The sequence below is a fragment of the Pinus tabuliformis genome, chromosome 5_2, assembly GCF_031772625.1.
Source record: "Pinus tabuliformis cultivar Carrire ecotype Pingquan chromosome 5_2, CPIR1, whole genome shotgun sequence".
NCBI classification, from domain to species: Eukaryota; Viridiplantae; Streptophyta; class Pinopsida; order Pinales; family Pinaceae; genus Pinus; species Pinus tabuliformis.
In genome coordinates this window covers 933,613,690-933,624,992 of record NC_142306.1, presented here as the reverse complement: position 1 = coordinate 933,624,992, position 11,303 = coordinate 933,613,690, and the positions used below count along the sequence as shown (strand labels likewise).

General features: G+C 38.7%; 1 long non-coding RNA gene across 1 annotated transcript; it reads right to left on the bottom strand.

The window, feature by feature from the left end:
- Window positions 1-5,761: 5,761 nt before the first annotated feature.
- On the bottom strand, window positions 5,762-7,686 carry LOC149162323 (uncharacterized). Its single transcript, XR_016261542.1, has 3 exons — window positions 7,333-7,686; window positions 6,302-6,375; window positions 5,762-6,128 (listed from the first exon to the last, which is right to left on the bottom strand). It is a non-coding gene; the product is annotated as an uncharacterized LOC149162323 (long non-coding RNA).
- Between the last annotated feature and the right edge of the window lie 3,617 nt (window positions 7,687-11,303).

Here is an 11,303-nt window from a genome sequence, read left to right as displayed (position 1 = left end):
AATTCTTCCTCTCCTCCTTCCTCTTCGCTTGATGGGGCTGGCAAAGCCAAAATTCAAGTTCCTAAGGAGAAGAAGGAGAAGAAGAAGAAAGAGAAGAAGAAGAAGGAGCCAAAGGCGAATGCGGGAAAACGAGTGTCGTCTAACGAAAATCCACACATTGCACCGACCAGGCCTAAATCGCTATGTGTCATTTGCAAAGGAGACCACTTTCACATAGATTGTCCTTGCATCCCTCGGATACTAAGGGACTGGTCTCCTCGTTTGCACAATCCGGTGTCATCAACCTCTGATGATCATGTTGAAAGCACACCGTCAACTAGCGAAAGTGAAGCCCCAGGATAAAAAGGGAAAGCTAGATTTCCTTGTAAACTGTGCGAAGGCAATCATGCCATCCACCGTTGTCCCTTCTTAGACGAAGTGAAAAGAGTTTTGGATGATCGTCCGGTTTCACCGTTACGACTTCCTCCTGGATATAAAAAACTCTTGCCGAGTCCGTCGCTAGTTGAGAATCCAGCTGGCCCGCTCAAGTGGTCGGCTGAAGCGCCTATCATCGAAGATAAACCATCTGAATCCATACCAGACGAAAGTCAAAAGGTCGAGGTGGCAGTTGACCCGGTCTTGCCTTCAGAGGTTTTATCTTCGGATGATACAGTCACTGAAGAGAACAAGGATGACACCGTCCAAATTCTCTTCATCAACACAGACTCCGACGAACAAGGGGGCAATCTACCCATTCCTTTACCGCAGGAAGGAAGTTCGTCAGAGTCATACCTGACCGTCTACTCGGTCCCACCTCCAAGCAACCTAGTTGTCTCCTTCGACTGGAATCAACTAGGCAGACCCCGTTTACCAGCAAGCATACCATTCCGAATTATCGTTCAAATATATAGAATGGTCATGGCTGGCACCATCATAGATGAGGGGGCTTCTGTGAGTATCCTTTCCTCTACTGCTTGGAAAGCACTTGGTTCACCATCGCTTTTGCCTGAGATGAGAAATCTGACAGGCTTTGATAAAGGAACCAGTCGACCTTTAGGGATCCTTCCCGATGTTCCCATAACATTGAGAAGGAAGACAGTTCAAATGAACGTAATGGTAGTTCAAGGACCCTTAGATTACAATCTACTCCTTGGACGAGACTATATTTATTGCATGGGAGCCATCGTCTCCTCACTCTTTAGAGTAATGTGTTTTCTGCACGAAGGAAGAGCGGTCAAGCTCATGGACCAACTTTCATTTCCCGGATCACGCATAGCAAATAGTCATATACCATCCCTAAATGGTCTCTTCACGCAAGGAATGTCTCAATCCCCAGTCCATCCTCCCGATGAGCGCGAGTAATTCGGAGGGATATGACTGAAACCCAGGGGGCATGCGTCCTGGTCTGCTTCGGCAGGAAAACTTTGAGTATAGGGTAGGTTTCCGCGGGAGAATATGACTAGTCTGTACCCCGTCCGTCGGTGGAAGAGGGGTTATTATAGAATAAGATTCTCTTTTCAAAGTTATGTGAGTTGGCGGACGTCGTCAGTCACCTTTGTTTATCTTGGTAGACATCGCCGAAGAAGTGTTTTGTTTGCACCGCAAATAGAACAATGTTTGGGTAACCTGTAAGAGGTAGGCCTTTCCTGATAGAACAAATGTTTTGTCTGCAAATTGAGGGGTAACTTTGAAACCATATTTTATACCTGGGGGCATGCAAACCTTTTGGAGTGCAAGCAAGGGGCGGCTATCTATTTTTTAAATTTTTAGGACCTCTAACCCTTTAAACTCATAGGATTAGTCGTCACCTAACTTGCATAAATAAAGGATGTGGGGCAAAACTCTAAAAATTGCCATATTTTATATGAGACATTCTTATCATATGACTGGATTAATCGAGCAGTTTTAGCGCATAGTTCAAGCTCGTTAAAAAATAAACATAAGACATGAGCAAATGTTTCGACCCGCGTTTAAGCTCGTTAAAAAATGAACTATTCCCCGGTAAATAACCATCATGAATGAAGTATTTCAGCCATTAAAGCGTTGGTCGTGTTTGCACCATTACCTCCACTTTTCCATTGGCCGATCATTCACCTCCATTTGATTGTTTACCCATTTTGAGGATCAGTTGCGAAGAGTGATTTCACTAGCCATCCTTGTGACACGGCCGTGATTGGAAAATTCCAACCCTTACCTGGAATCAGCTGCTACCCATTTTATCACTCGTTCCTCAAAAGACGAGTCTTCTTTAAGCTCTTTTCAACTGACTCGTAAAATATGAAAAGATTGCCGAGTTTTGGCCTTCCAGCTCGTTAAAGCGACCGGAAGCGCTATCCCTCCTCTAGATTTTAATCTTTTTGGACCTGAGGGATTATTGCACAAAAAGATCGAGCGCTTGTTTTGTTTGGCTCGTTAAAACTATCGAAAATTCATCCCTTCTGTATTGTTTTATACTTTTTCGGACTTAAGGGATTAGATGACGAAAAAGGAATTTTGGAGTTACCTTTATGTACCTTTTCAGACTCTCTAAAAATGAAAAGGACCGAGTTATCTTTGTCGTTAAACTCGTTAAAAAGATTAATAGCGACAAACTTGTCTTTAGACGAGAACGAGTTTCACTATCGCTAGGCTCGTTAAAACATAGCGATGGGTTTGCCCAAAGGGAAAATTATAGAACAAGAATATGTTATCCTCCTCAAGCTTGACAAAAATAAAGAGGTACTGGTTAACAATGACCGGGGAAAAATTGGGAAGAAACTCAAAGAATCTTTATTGGTAGCAAGTCGCTCTTGAACATGACACTTCCAATCCGTGCCTGAGTCGGGTTGGGTTGTTTCATTCACCGGCATATCACCATGGTCACGCCATACCATCCACATTTGGGGTAAATGCTACCAATCCATCACATAAGTTTCGCCGACATGTTCAAGAGAAGTCACCCGTGTCCCATCCACTACCATACATTATACTTCATTCTTTCATGACCGCCATCCTGAACCATATATCATCAGATCGTTTTCACCTCCATCAAAATCATTTGCTCCGTTCCGTGTCATTGTTGTGGGATTCATTAAGGCCCTCCTTTGACAGATTGCTTCTTGTCGACACCAGCTCGTTATCCAAGAAGTTGATCTAGGAACACCCCATTCAGTACTTTGAAGCTTGCATGCCTCAATGGCAAGTTTCTCACTTCCGGCGACAGGTATACATCAATGACCTTCGACCGAAAGATTTTGCGTGGTGTTCGACGCCAAGTCCTTTATTCACACCACGTGAATTGTACTGCAGTACCTTGAGGGTCATCATCATTATCGGTGATTCCTCTCGCGCTTGTTAACAATTTACATCATTGACTGGTAATCAAGCGATGTCTTTCCATGTTCGACTTCAAAACATTTCTCACATGGATCGACTTGTACTTCGAGTGAAGATTGGACGAGATTGAAGACCCCGGATCTAGTTTCATCCATCCGGGCTGCGATATATATTCAGGAAAATAAAAACATTGAAATGTACAACATTGCAGCACAGATAATCATCCTACCAAAAGGATGATGGCTCTATCAGAATCATCAGTCTACCATCAGACGATTGTCTATCCTATGTACATGAAAATGAATTTATAAAGTTGAGCATGGGAATGCCCGCCTCAGCTAGATCATGAAAACAGTATGAAGATAATGTATTGTATTGTATCTTATTACAGGTCTCCTCCCAGCATTGAAAGAACTTCGGATCCTCCTAATAAAGTGTTTCACCCGATAAATGGCCTCATACTTTAGGGGGCAATTGTTATAGACATTTTTGTGCCTTACAACTCTAAGCATGAAATTTCCATAAACCAAGGGATCCTAAGTCCCTAAAAGTGTTGTTCCGACCCCTAGAGGAACAAGGTCAATAAATTATAGCTTCTCCCAGAAGTTCTCCACCAAAAACTGCTCAGAATCAGTCAAATCATGATCATTTCAGCTGCTCCACTAGCTAGCTGCGTTGCATAGCACCAAAGTACACTAGCTAGGTGCATTGCAATGCACCCAAATGCACTACCAGGGTGCGTTGAGTGGGAAATGACAAATGGCAGTGTCATTCCGCGAGGTGGACAGACAATGGAAGCTTCCAGAATCTTCCCTAATGATACTTGCCTCATTGAGTTCGACCAAGGATGAGTAAGAGGCTCTCAGTCTCCAAGTGGAAGCAAGAACTGACAGAGAGAAGCCACTAGTCAGATCATCAGCTGACTCATCCTCTTTGCATACATCTATATATGGATCCCTCATCCCAGAGATCCAGAGGCTAGAATTTTGTACATTGCAGAGAATTGCTGTTGGTTTTGAGATAGATATCAGAGTATTGGGTGATTTATGCTTTGTTGGAGGTGAAGAGGGGATTCCTTTGCTGGGAGGTTGATGCTGGATCAGGAATCATCGGTTGTAACTCCTCCTGGATCTTCTTGTCATATCAATAAAACTATTTGAGTTTCTCCTACATGCTTGTGTATCATTGATGTTTGTTACATTTGTATGTTTAGCTTAAATCTGATCCTAAGCTATTTATGAATATAAATCCATGTCTTTGTGTAGTTTTCTTCTTCTGTGATCTTACAGGAACTTGGTGAAGCTGGGCAAGTAAGGGAGCAGGTAGCTGGAAGATGTCAAAGAGAAGAGAGATTGGATCAAAGGACTAGCGCAAGACACAGGTTGGTTCATCCTATTCCTCTTCGTTTATAGTTCATAAAGAAGAATGCGAAAGTAGTTTTCCCTGTTTGTTTCTAAGGTCACTGTCACACCTTAGTGGGATAGGGTCGTTCTGAGTAGACACTTTTCCCGTTAACAACTGGTGACACATAGACACTAACACACTTGTCTACTGATACTGAACAAAGGAATAAAAATAATTTCACTCAAATTGGACATATATACCAGGCATGGCTAAGTCAACCATAAACTCTAAAAATAATTGAGGAATGTTGCAACAGTCCATATCAAAAGGTTGCAATACTCAGCTTCACATGGTCACGTCTCCAATCATGATCAACCATCAAGGCTATACTCTTAATCACTCACTTGATTGAATACCTTATTCAATCACTAAGATATAAAGACAGGCCTCATAAACACCTAATAACTTAATAAGGTATTCCTATGGCCTCTTATTGAATCAAGGATAGCTTGAATTTAGCCACATTTTCTACAACAATCAATGGATGGGGGGCCTCAGTTTGAAGAAGCAAATATCCCATTGACATAATCCACAATCCCTAAATGGAAATGGAAACTAACTTAAGGATAGTCTGTGGACACCAAAATCTAATATGCCAAATTAAGAATTCCCCCAGAAACCAACAATTAAACAAAGTGTTGATTAAGAAGAGTGACTTCAATCATATGGTAGCATGCATAGCTAATTCACATACTGAATACTCATAATTCAAATATGAGGCATGAGTGTTTGGTTTTTATTATCCAGTGAAGAACAAACAATGAAACCAGAAAAATTTACTCACAATATGCTCTACTCCATTCCTGGCGGAGCACACATCACATTTAGAAAAATGTATTGTACATATAATATTTACATTAGCCATAAATAGTAAAGGCTCTTAGAAAACTGCAGTCAACTGCTTTCTTCCTCCCAAAGAACACTGGGAATATATAGGAAACAGAGTGGACCGAGATCATAATGAAATGAAAGTAGAGCCCTACTTATTGTATCTTACAAATGACCTGCTGGAGGTGACCAGTGTCACAAACTCAAACAAAATTCAAAACATACAAATAGTTTCACTCTCTGGATGAAGTAAATATAGAAAATCGTCTCAGCATTTTTATATAGGGTGAATCAGGCATCTTTTCCCTCTCCTCTTCATCCAGATCTTCCTGGGATTTTGGCAATTCATCTGGTTGAATGAAAGGATGTTCTTTTGGTGAATTGGCATCACTAACTAGAGAACTGGATGAAGTCATTGGGATTTGTTCTTTACTCTGAGCCTCATTTTGCAGCTTTGGCATTTTTGCAATCGTGCTTACATTTCCAATGAGAGATTTGACGCCCCCTGATTGTCTCACTAAGTTTTCCATTCGTTCCAAGGGCTGACAGTCAGAGATTCCATCCTCTGAAGATGAAACATTACATAGCTCCTCAGATTCCTTCTGCAAGTTTTACATTTTATATTCTCGTTAAACACATTAGAATGTGTATCTAGCTCATAAGGCTAGCATTCCATATCTTTTTTACTATTCTGATATAATAATCACTTCTTACATTTGGCCTCTTACTCTTACATGCTAAACGGAACAAATATCAATGTTTATGAAAATTAAACCTTCATCTTCTCAAATTCAAAAAATGTCTCCTAGCAGCTGAATGATTCCTCACCTTCTAGAGTTGAACATCGCTCTGCAGAGAAAATTTAAGTTACCTTAACTGGACTTGGATATATCAACCATAAAAAGAAATCAAGAATATGCACATCTCAGCAACTGTAGAAGATTCAAGTACAAGAAATGTGGGATGGTTCGTTCTTTCTAGTTTGTAGTTGTATTTACTATTTATGTCGGATGGTTAAACCAATTGAAGTAACTCTCAAAGTTATGATTGTTATCTATGTGATACTAGAAGATATTATTACAGTGGCATATCCATATAATGGAATTTCATTCAAAAGTCATTAAAAGATACATACGCGTTTCATATGATATACCCCATTTACAAAGACTTCGTTATCCCTCTTTAAGGAAAGATCCTGAAAGACCAACACTTCATATGGTTGGCCCTGGAATATCTTACAGGAGAAGTTAAAAGTAAAAGGAATCCTAAAAGGTCTTAATCATAGTTCAAGGCAAGGAAGTAGGTACGCAATAGCGATATATAGAGACAACAGAACGTAGACACTATCTTAGCCACTGTAATTCATATAGTTGCAAAATCTAGGTAAATTCCCACACAAATTATAAATAGCCTAAGATTTTAAATACCTATTTTAGAAAGGTTGGTCTTGAGAGGTTAATCCACCCACATCTTCCTACAATCAAATTTTGAATTTTAGATCCCAAATATTGGTCTCTTAAGTTCTGAACATTGTTTCTAAAAGAAATTCATTGATTTCCCATAGATGTAAACTGAACCATGTGGTTCAATCATATCAGAAATGCATAGGTCTCAGAACACAGTTTTATCTAGCCCATTCAGTCATTCAAGATACAAAAGATACCAACTAATCCGTAATCACATTTTCTGCTTTCTTCAAGGAGGAATTTTTTGAGTGCAGTCCATTGAATGTAAAGGCCTCAGAATATAGTTTGATCTAAAGCATGCATTCATTGAACATACAAAACTGAGAAGATACCAACTTACCCATAATGGCCTTTTCTGCTTTCTTCAACAGGCGAGGTTCCCTTACTCCCCTAGTAATCTTGTCCCTACTGAATGGCTCAAGCTTGGGTGTCTGAGCAGTCTGATGAGATGGGCTCTCAGATTTCTGGTCTGACATTGCAAGTATCTGATTCATATTGTTCCTTCCAAGCCCACCAATTTTCTTCTGAGGCTGTGCTGAAGCACAACCCACGTGAAGAGGGCCGCAACAAGCAGATGATGATACACACAACATTTTTCCCAAAACAGATATAATCTAAAACTGTACTTCAAATTGGGTGAATTGCAGATGGTATATGGTTATGAAGTATGAATTGCCCAAAGCATAAAACAGTTCATAAACTTGGAAAATTAAACCCTTCGAACTTTGAAATGTAGATCTATACAGTTATCACTAAGATATTGGAAATTTTCATTGTGACCATAATCTGGTAAAGTAAAAAAATTCATAGAAGCCATTCGGGAGTCCGATATCATACACCACGTCGGAAGTATATGAATCGTCATCTTTTACCAAATTAGAACCCGCAAGCGAATTTATTTGGTGCCTTGTAGAAAAATCATTTGATTTCTGAGTACCATTATTATTTCTGGCTCTCAGTTGATTTCTGAGTATCATTACTATTTCTCGCTCTTCTTGTCACTTTGGAGTATTTGTCTGATTGTTGTTGATTAGAGGATGAAGAACTATACCTTTGCCTGGCCGGAGTCGATCCACTGACCTGCTGTGAGCGGGATGACCTCGCATCGTCGGCATCGATGCTGTTAACCCTACTGTACAGCGTCGCGCTCCGAACGGAGAGCTTCCGATCGAAAGCGAGGCTTTCCGGTCCATCTTTCTCGGTCCAGAGATCGATTCCCTCGGACTTCTGAAACCTGTCGGCCAAGGCTTGGAGATGCTTGTCAGCCGTAACAGCAAACAAAGTAGGGGCTTTGGCGGACTTTTCCCAGGGCTTTTCAAGATTGGTCGTGGCTGCTCTGAGCTCTGCTCGCTTCCGCATTTCGTAAAGCTGGCGCTCTCAGAGGCGGGCTTTGAGGAGCTGCTTGGATTTCTGCTCTTGCATTCTCTTCCACTGCCTACCTACCCAACGAATTCATAACTACTTTTTTGTGATCGAACGGTTCAGCCTTTCCCAATCGTCTAACATATAATCTAAGGGTGACAAGTAGACATGAAGGGGAGTTGATTTCAGAGAGAAACGCCTTACGGCGTAAAAAGTCAATATAGTTGCGATCAATTTAAATGTTATTTTGATGTCATGTTAGTGAATGTCACAATGTTTAAAAGTTGTAAAATGTAAATAAAACTATATTGGGTATTTTTTTAATTATGATTGAAATTTTTTGAATTTGTAAATTTAAATAATTAAAAAATAAAATTATTTAAATACACATTATAAATAATAAAATATTACAATTAAATATAAATCATAAAGAAATCAAAACATTTTTAATTAAACTATACCTAAAGATATTATATACTAGAATATCAAAATTTTCTATAGTTTAAACCATTTACTTTTAAATTCAAATCAATCTTAAATATTTGAGACAAACTTCATATGCATATCATTATATAAAGATATTCTTTGATGTCATAATAATTATATAAAGAATATTTTTTTGGATGTCATAATAGTAACGGGAGTTGTTTGATTAAGTGGTCTCCATATAATTATAACTTAAATAAATCTTTTTAAGATAAAAGTTGAATGAATTAATGAATTTTCATAGAGAAAAATTGAAATTATAATGGTTTGATATATTATTGGATAGTAGATTTGAAATTTTGTAAAAGAATAAGTTTAAAAAAAATTAAATATAATTATAAATTTGAATAAATATTTTTGTTTTTATAAAGAATAAAGTTATAATGGTTTAATATAATTTACTCGTTAAGTATTTGTTAGTAGACATGTGGGAGGGGTTTTGTCACACTCTAGAGCATTCTTGAGTTAAGGTGTGTCAATGCTTTTTGAGCATGTGGTATCAACGAAGTTATTCACCATGGTTGTGATCAATTTATGAGTACTTGAGTCTCGGATTATGTTTCTAGCCATTATGCTTCTTATTTATGTGTAAGATATATTATTTGTAGAATTCAATATTCAATTTTAATACTAGTATAATGCTTAAATACAATTATATGTTCACCATAGATAATCTACAATTATAACATCAACACATATACAGAGTATGCTACAATATTCCATCACAGAATTATAATATTTCATCAAAACACAATACACCATAAATATGAAATGGGATCCCTCATCCTCTCTTCAAATTATATAAAAATGTCCTTGATTTACAATGATGCAAGCTATATAATATCAAAGCCCTCAACCCTCCTCAAGAAACAATGGAAATAACCCTTGCTTCCCTGAATCAAGTTCCAAAGAAAACCAATCCCCTCTTCTTAGGACACTTCTCGCATGATCTCTTCGTGTTCAACTATCACTTGTTTTGGTCCATTCCATAACTCTTATCTTAGTTTAGTTGGAATGAATCTAATCTACCCTATGGGTAGAGTGAACTGTTGTGCAACTCCTTGCCTCATTGGGTTCTGCTTCAATCTTGTTTAGTCTTGCTCCAAACTTGTTCTTGCTTCCTCATGTGAAGGCCTACTCTTTGTATGAACTCATTTTTTCGCGTTCCATTCGACCTCCATTTTGTATTCATTCTACTCATACCATCGTTTACTTATGTGATTCTATAGTGCACTCAAACATATGTTTGTGTTTTCAGACTGAATCATTCCATCTCAATGTGGGCGCTCAAGTGGTCTTAGACGACAATTTTTCTATCTCACTTCATTTAGGAAATCCCCAATTTTGGTAGGCTTGACTCATTCCATCTCATGCACAAGTGTTCATTTGTTCTCAAGCCAACTTGTTCCACATCTACGCATGTTCATTCTAGGCATGCTCATTCCACTTTGGGAACTTTGATCGGAGGAGCACCTTCCTTCCACCCTAGATGCATGAAGACTAGTTCGAGCACAATCGTGAACTTAGGCACATATATGGCCAACTTGAGCACCTTCTATTTCACGTTAGGTATTTCGGGAAGGCTCACATGACTCTAGGGCACCTTGTCTTGATGCTCCCATGCTGACTCAAGCACCTCATGCTGACTTAGTCACATTGGGCTATTTTGGTATCCTCATGCCACAACTCCCAAAACATCACACAAACATCACAAATTGTACAAATTGTGCAAACATCACACAAACATCACACAAACATCACACAAACATCACACAAATTTACCTGGTATATGGCAAATCCTCAAATTTACCTTGGAACCAAAAGGAAATAAAACCCCAGTTCATAACCTTATCTCGTCCGGAATTTAAATTAAATCATGTGCATCTTTCGACGCGATCACTGTCAGATCTGACCCCTTCAAGCAGATGGTCACGATTAATTAAGCTATTAACTCAATTTTATAATTTATCATGTTTGATTTTGGAATTAACATCTGCGCTTGTTGGCACGCGATGACCATTAGATCTATTGGATTTTTCCGAGCGGATGATTCTGGTCTTCTTCTGGGTTTCTCGTGAATTTGTCACGTTTCCTCGTTCCTCCAGACTTAGCACTTCCACCAAGTTTATTTGTCATCTGTCAGATTCAGGATATCGCTAACTAACTCTGTGATTTTGAAATACATACAAGTTATTTCAATGCATAGTGAGTGAATATTTAGATGTGACAACACAATATTATACAAAATCTAATTCTAAAGGGCTCAAACTGGAAATCAACAAAACTCAGAAATATTTCAAAGGAAATTAAAACCTCCAGGATTCGACCATTCATGCATAGTATTCACAGAGATACAGAGAGATTCCAAATTTTACATTCCAATCCTCCTCAACTGAAATCCCATTCTACTAATTCAAAACTTACATAAATACCTATACATACAACAATCAGATGCTAAATCAA